Consider the following 8,580-nt stretch of genomic DNA (forward strand, 5'->3'; position numbering starts at 1 on the left):
TGAAGATCCTGTAGGTAAAGAGCATTGCCGACAGACATTACAAGTCCCGACAAACAGTGTGAGGATGATATTTTTGGTTTACCGACAGACACGTTTTCCCCCACAGACATACTTCTACCGATATAGACACATGCAGTGTCTGGTTAAAAGCACTTTTGCCTAAAAGCCAGTAAACCACACAAGATTCAGATTTTGGGAAATTAAGTAGTAGACCACACCAGATTGCAGGCATTCATTTAGCACATACATATGGAGAGAACATTGTGGTTAACATTAAAGGTCACAACAGAAATGTGCATATTTTAGTCATCCCAAATTCGCATAGTTCTCCAAAACATCACAAGTTGACAAGTGACCAGACTCAAGCAATTTTCAGTACCAAAATACAAGTTTAAGGGTTTCTCAAACTAGACTGCCCTAGATTTTTCTAGTTACTGTGAACACAAACATCAATTTGCATAAGGCATCACCCGACCAAAGGTTGCTTTCGCAGCCTGCGCTTGGATAATCAGACTAAACACCTGTGAAGAAAAAAAATCCTCATAAGGAATTGCTTGAGATTTCACAATTATAACATAAAGAATGGCTCATCAGCAATGTGTTTTTAGTTGTTGAAATAACAGAAAATTTGCTTGACTGAAAGTATGGTCATATCAAGTTTCAGTTGAGGGCAAAATTTGAATTTTGGGACCGAGTGAAGAACTAAAGAGGTAATTTATTATAGAAATTTCTAACAAGAAATATAGTTACTACTGAACTAATACTAGACAGTAGTCATTAGAAGCCAATACCTGCACTTTTGGAGATATTACTACTACTCTTGGTAACCTTCAGCTGACAAAATTTAAATGACATTATCAGATGGTTAGAAATGAAGAGTAAGTCATGACAAATGAAATAGAAGTACCGGTTCCAGTTTATTACTCTATTGCTTGGCCATGCAATGGATGTATACTGAGCATCGGCCATAATTTCCATGCTATCATATGGACGAGGAAGCAAGGCATCCCTTTTCAACACAACATTCACCACGACTTCATAGAATTGTACACCAAGGGGTTGTCCTCCCACTAAGTGGTTTGGATCAATTGATACGATTGTCGCTTTAGCCACAGGTATTTCGGTTCTCAAGGCAGCATATAAGATAACATCTCTACCGACCTAAAGCACGCATACAATGCAATTCAGTATGGCAGCAAGCAAAATTAAAATGATTTAACTAAAAACTGGATTAATAAAGATGAGCAAAATTACTAGATTTTCTTCTGCAACATTGGGGGGCTCTTGTCTTCTTGTCACTATGGTCTTTGAAAACACCATTAGATTAATAACTTTCTACGGATAATAGAGTCATTTTCGCCCGATAGTGTATCTAAGTGCCTTATGGTGGGTCAACAAGTCCTTCTTGACTTCTTGGACTCTACAACCAAATGACTTAGAATAGTATATGGTATTGTTCTCAATAAATATAACACATATTTCTGAATGATTTGTAATTGAGGAAAGAAAGCAAAGTTGGCAACACACTTTACCTCGGCAAGTCGAGAATTCAATGCATGCTGGAAACTTGTTTCTATATTCTGCACACCTTGAGACATAACCATCTGCTCCATTGCATTAAAACGCTGCTGCATGTCATCCATACGTTGATTTAAACGTACAAGTTCTTGCTTAGTTTGACGGTGAGCTTCCATTTCGAGCTGAAGTCTTGTTGGAATTCTAGTGCATGGTCCTGGTGTGCCTAGATCCTGAGGAGTCGGTCCCTTTCCTAACACACGGACACGACCTCTTGGTTCCTTCATTCCACACACGCGTGCATACAAGTCTCCCTCTTGGATAGTTTTCTCCTTCAACTCTGGATAAGTCTCTGCAATATCTTTGAGCAATTCCTATAATATTACAAAACATATTAGCAAATATTAGAGAACATGTGAATTCTATTTTAGAAAATGAAAAAAAAAAACAATTTCTATCTAAGAAAATGGAAACATACAAATGTCTCCACAGCTTCTGGAATAACTTCTCCATTTTTACGTTTGTGCGTCTCAACCCAGACTTCATCGCTTCTAGCAGGATGCCCTAGCTTTAGACCCTAGCAAAAGATAAGTTATAATTAAAATGGCATATAAATCTGACACTTTAATGGACTTAACATGATATACTTGTGTTACCAAGTCATGGCCAACACGAGCATGGCTTTTGCTGTCAGCTGTATGTAAGATACGTAGTTTTCCTCGGTTTTCCTTGCCTCTTATGGAGCGAGCCTATTTAGTTATCATGAAAAAAATTATTTTCCATGTATAGGTAGCTACTTTAATGTAAACAAAGTAAATATCATAAATATATATCATACCATAGCTTCAGGAGATTTCCAATGGTCAATAAGCCACTCCCATTGAATCTCATTAACTCTAGAGTCACGTCTATCCATAAGTTCTTCATCAGTTAGAGTTGCATCAAAATATTTCTTCTTCAAATCAGCCTTATAATCCTTCCAAATCATATGTGCTTTCTCCAGAACATAATGCATACCAGCCTCATCGATATCATAATGTGTCTATTTAAATATGAAAACCAACAGATCAGTGTCATATATAACAAGGAACAACAAAAGGATAAGAATAAATCTACCTGTATGTCATTCCATACTTGTAGCTTCTCCTTGATGTTAACATCTCTCCAATCACCATACAACAGATATTTTCTTCCTCACATATGTCCCAAGTGTACTAGCAAATTCAGCAGAATCTAGTCCAACAGGCTGACCAAATTCATTGAGAGTTATTCTAATTTTATCTTGACCCTTCCTTGAAATTATATTCAGATTTTGAGTGATACCCCTCCCATCTTTCTTTTTTTTTATTTGTGAAAGCTCGTGTGCTTGTTCTACATGTGTGAAGAAATAGGATATATAAAACAATTGCAAATACTTAGGACATGTCATAAACACATAGTTGAGCACATTTAGTCATCTTCATTGGCATTCATGGCATCTTGTTTTGATTGGTATTCATCTTCATTGCCAACTTCTTCATCATTTTCCTCTCTGTTCTTTCTTGTCTTGGACCGCAAGTTATGATTTCCACATGGAACAGTGTTTGTGCCATCAGTTACCTAAGAAAAGTATTTTTGTCAAATAAAAGGTATGCGCTGCATGCCGGAAAAAATACAACCTAAAGTTGAAGACAAACATAACCTTGACAAGTTTCTTGGTTTGCTGCTGAACATGCTTACTGCTGCGCATGGGCGGGAGATTTAGAGCTTCCAATTTCTTATTGTTTTCTTGTATTAAACCATTTCGAAGTATCTCATACTCAGTAAGGATGCTTTTCTTGCTCTGTCCTTCTATCCTTTCATTGATCCTCCTTTCTTTACTCCTTTCTCTTGCGTTTTCCATTTTTTTTCCTACAACATGACAAAAAGTAGTTTATCAATTGTTTTTTCAGGATACTACACTACAGCATGTATAACAACAAAATACAAAAATGATCGAAATCCTTCCAAAGAGGAGAATCTGCTGGATGCCTAAGCAAACCATCTTTTGTGCGGCCTTCATCATGCCATCTTGTTAGAGCTGCGGTTCTAGAGCACACAAACAACCTTTGGAGCCTTCTCTTGATTGGAAAATAGCGAAGAACTTTATTAGGAACCTTGTGTATGCGTTTGCCACTTAGGCTTTTGTTTTCTGACCTCCATCTTGAAGTTTTACACTTTGGACAATAATTAGCATTAGCATTGTCCTTCCAATAAAGGATGCAATCATTTTTACAAGCATGAATATTGACATATCCAAGTCCTAGGCATTTGACAGTTTTCTTGGCTTCATTGTAGTTTTTTGGTAGTGCCGACCCTTCAGGAAAAGCTTCATTAAGAAGATTTAGTAATAGGTCAAAACTCTTGTCAGACCATCCCCCCAGCAATTTGACGTGCAGTAGTTTAACTATGAAACGTAGCTTTGAGAACTTATCACATCCTGGGTATAGGTCTTGCCCATAATCATTCGATAGCATTTTAACAACATCCAAATCTTCTTTTGTTTGCCCTAAATTACCCTCATCCTCAAATTCCCCGCCATCATCTAACCCACAAGCCAAGTCTTGAAGCAAATCAGAGATGTCATCATCTTCACTTGATTGCACATCCCTGTCCTCATCATACTCAGCATAATTCACAAAAGAACTATCTTCTCCATGAAACATCCTTGTCCTATACCCTTCTAGAAATCCTTGACATATCAAATGCTCACGAACTTCGCTTTTATCTCTCCAAAATGAACATGCACATTTCCTACAAGGGCATTGTATTCTGTTTCCTACTGATAAGTTACTAAATGCATGTTGTAGGAATTTGTTCAGCCCTTCAAAATATTCTTTGCCATGCCTACGTGCAATACATCCATAAGGGCAGGTTAGATAAATGGGTATGGACTATATAGACCTAAAATTGTTCAAAGTGTTCGATGTACCTAGGCATATCCATCCATTGTTTATCCATGTTTCACTTTTAGCTCGGATATTTTTCACTGACTAGAGAAACCCAAATATGCATGCTGTAAGTGTTTACTCAATTGCAAATATTAGAAATTCACATCCAAGCATTACAGCAAACATAAGTCCTAGTGACAACAATGAAAGCCATGATAATATAATGAGAACCACACAAACTGCGCAACCTTTTAACATCGATGATTCCTTTCAATCACAACATGCAGCTTATGTAAAGAATTGCGACTTCTGTTGCAAAAATTCTGAACCAGAAATGCAGATAATATTTGAAAATAAAACATTATATATATCAAACAGCTTAGGTAAAGAACTGTAACTTCTCGTATATATTTGAAGGCATCACATTACGAACCTGGAGTCTAGCTGATGTCAGCTATCAGGTTATTATGTCAAAGATGACATCAACCTTCTGCAAAGGTGATCCATCTTGCCTGAATCTTGTTTATCCATTTGATAATTGATGACACACACATGCATAACCTCTGTAAATAAGAAAAAGATATACAGAAGAGTGAATAATTTTTTCTTGATATATGCGCATGCGTGTATGTAACATGTGCGTGATGTGGGTACAGTGACAGGGCTACTAACGATTTGTTGCTCCAGTTATAGTAGCTGAGGGAATAGAAATGACATGACCAAAATTGCTAAAGTAGCCAACAGGGTGAGCAAACACACAAGGTGAGCAGAGTACTACATATGCTAGCTCCATGGATCAGCTAGCTACCAGCAATGGCAGTTATCCATTATTGTGGACAGTAATCTTATTGGCCCTAGCAAATAAAACCATCGGCCATCCAGTTCTATTGGATTGGAGACTGTACAATTTTTTTAGGCAATATGTCATGCATGCATACAAACAAACTCTTTTTTCTTGCAATCATGCTAAGTAATAAAATCTACTGGGCAAAGGGAGACTGCAGATTTGTACCATCACTATACAGACATAAACATTGCAGACCAACTGAGCCAAATCGATCTCTCCAACATAAAAATTCTTGGTACTGCATTGATTTTATTGCTAGCTATAGCTAAACATAAATCAAACAAAGTCATTTGATTACTTTCTTAATTCCTTTGTTGTTATATTGAGATCAGACACTTGTATTGACTTTTTCTATACAAACTATGAGCCTTTAATTTTATTTTCCCAACACCCTGCAGCAATCTCAACCAATCACTCACAGTCCAGACACCACCAAACCACCACCGAAGTAGACAAAAACAAATCCAAAAATGAAACAGAAACACACAAGAAGAGTATACCAAAAAGGATTGATACCAATAGGCTGCAGCGGAGGTTCCCTGGAGCTTCCTGATAGTTCCAATAGATGGCTGCAGGGGAGGTGCAAAGCGCAGGCAGTGGGAGCAACTACGCTTGAGGAGGGGCGAGCTCACCGCGTAGTGTGGAGCAGCGTACGATGGGAGCGATGGCAGCGATAGCACGGGGGGGAGTGGATGGAGACCGGCAGCGCGGTGGAGAGCAACGGCGCGGTGGGGAGCGGGTGGAGACCGGCGGCGCGGTGGGGAGAGGAATGCACGGTGGAGAGCAGTGGTCGTCTAGTGGGGACTAGAGGCACGTCGGAGAGAGGATGGAGTCCGGCAGCGCAGTGCTAGAGAGAAACGGTGGAAGAGGAGGTGTGGGGGCAGTGGAGAGTGTAAGGTGGAAGGGGAAATTTCTACCCTAGGGTTAATCCGCCCAGCACACGCGCGGTAAATTTTTGCTCAGACCAGCACACGCGCGGCAATTTTTCGGTGGTGTGTGTGCCTCGCGCGCGGGGCTAGCTAACAACTGCCCACAGACACCAAACTGACGACACACAATCTGATGCTAGTTATAGAACTACCGACAGAGAGTATGTCTGTTGTATGTAATTAGCATTACCGACAGTTAGTTTGTGTGCTTTACTAGAACTACCGACAAACAATCAGAGGCTAAACTACTTACGACAGACTGTCTGATGCTAATGTAAATTCTTTTCCGACAGTCATCTGACGGAAATTTGAGGTCATGGTGTAGTGATATTTTTGTGGTTTTGAGTATACGTCAAAGTACATATCAGTTTCTCTATTTGCGAGAGAACTGCCTCATAGGGTGTGTGTGAAGTCCCAGGTATACTTGGTTATCGGACCAACAAGTGGATAGAAGCTTATAGTGGCACGCACGAACATGATTGCTAGGCGGCTGACTACCATATGTTGGTTGAGCTCCAAAGTCCATTATCATGGGTTCTTGTGGGACTTTGCCTGTCGCTACCATCTATGCAATGGCTCGACCATGCTATGGACAGTATTTCTAGACATGACTGATGAGAACGATACCATTATCATTCACGTCAAGAGACTATGGAAAGCCTACGATGAGTTGCATGAGGATGCCTGAAAAGCTCAAGAAGCCTTGAATGATAGTAAGTTGGTGAAGATAATCGCCCTTGAGCACACTATCCGTAAGCTGCAGAAGGAGAATGTGGAGTACAAAGGAGTGCCTTCTCCCTTCGGTGCCATGACCAAAGTGACCGCTCGAAGAGGTTCTCGTCTGCAGTCCACTCATGCCCAGTTGGAGCGCCAAGATGAAGAGTTTTTGTCACGAGCTTCATAGATCATTGTGTTAGCAGTGCCTAGTTCAGCTAAAGGAGCAAGACCATCGCAACTAGCCCGTGAAGACCTAGGATCCGATGAAGAGACGGAAGATATGATGGGTGTGGTTTGGTAGCCACTACATAGAGCAAGTTGTACGAGCCTGAAGATGAGCAAGCGCTGGATATCGACTCAGAAGACCAAATAAGTTTTTTGCTACGCTAGAGCCTGTGGAGTTTAGCCCTAGTTTTTATCGTCTTCTTTGTTTTTTTGCTTGATAGTTTGTGTGTTTAGGTTGCTTGTGTTTGTTTGGGGTTTAATGGTGGATCATGCCAAGTGGGTTTCTGCCATGGCTACTTATTTTAGGAGCCGTGTGGTTTTTGGTTTGTTAACTTAAAACAATAGTTCAGTTGAATAATTAAATATAATAATCCAGCCCTGTCGGTGGAGTTCCCTTTCTCTCCTTTTCGTTTCGTTTTTTTTTAGACGAGCCAAGTACGTCTGAAAAAAATTTACTTTGCTTGCTCGATGTCAATTGCAGGGTCAAATCAACTGGTATGCCTCAAAGACGGATATTTAGGATCTGCACTATAGATAAGTAGACCTCCTGGTACTAAAGCGTGTGAACGGTAGATTTTGCATCAACATTTGGTAAAAGGTTCAATTAAAACTAGGCTCAAGGTTTAAAATGGTAAGTGATGCCAGGTGATCATGTTGGCTACAAGGTAGCATACGGTGGATGAATATCGTGTTGGGATGTCATTGTAATGGGTTAACAAGTTAGATGTGAGAGTACTTAGAAAAAAGGAAGAAATTTAGAAAATGGTTGATGAAGAAATGAAGACAAAACGGTAGATGGAGTACAGTGGAGATTATTGCATCGTGCAGTAGACATACATGGCCTTGTGGGCTTTGTGAAGCTAAGGGCACGTACAAAGGCGAAAAGGCGATTAGTAGCTGAGTCTCCATTACCATATGAGTAAATAGGATGACATGGACGAAAAAGAAGAGTGCAAAGAGGAAAGTGGTGTTCTTTTTTACACATATCACTATAAAATATGTTCTGTTGCTAACGTGGATGAGTAAAAAATCCAAAATAGGCTCCTCCTTTGAACATCCTCTGAAATACAGGCCCAAGTAAGCAAGCGGCTCGGTTGGAGGTTGGTCTGGGGCGGTCCATGCGGTCCATGGAAAACAAGCACGCGTCTCTGTAACAGCCAGGGTGACTTGTCTGGCTTGCACTAAGGGGAATTTTTTTTATTTTTTCAACTTTTTAATAAATAACTTTGTTAATAAACCTCGGGTGAAAAAAATTTCACCGTCTGAACCTTTTGGCCACGCAAATATTAGTGACGTGGTAAGACAATGCTGTCACGTAGCCTGGTTGGCGTGGTAGTCTTGCCACGCCAGTGTCAGTGAAGTGGCAAGATAATGCTGTCACGCCATACGCCACAAAATCTACATAATAGCGTTGTTTTGTCACGTCAATATTGGTGGT

At 40.0% G+C, this 8,580-nt stretch overlaps 1 long non-coding RNA gene across 1 annotated transcript; it reads right to left on the reverse strand.

Annotated features, from left to right (window-relative positions):
- Positions 1-231: 231 nt before the first annotated feature.
- Positions 232-6,087, reverse strand: LOC102703522. Its single transcript, XR_005812566.1, has 12 exons — positions 5,788-6,087; positions 4,858-4,987; positions 3,197-3,405; positions 2,632-3,114; positions 2,354-2,557; positions 2,172-2,264; positions 1,994-2,092; positions 1,533-1,889; positions 1,255-1,420; positions 925-1,161; positions 792-834; positions 232-521 (listed from the first exon to the last, which is right to left on the reverse strand). It is a non-coding gene; the product is annotated as an uncharacterized LOC102703522 (long non-coding RNA).
- Between the last annotated feature and the right edge of the window lie 2,493 nt (positions 6,088-8,580).

The sequence above is a fragment of the Oryza brachyantha genome, chromosome 10 (assembly GCF_000231095.2).
Source record: "Oryza brachyantha chromosome 10, ObraRS2, whole genome shotgun sequence".
NCBI lineage: Eukaryota > Viridiplantae > Streptophyta > Magnoliopsida > Poales > Poaceae > Oryza > Oryza brachyantha.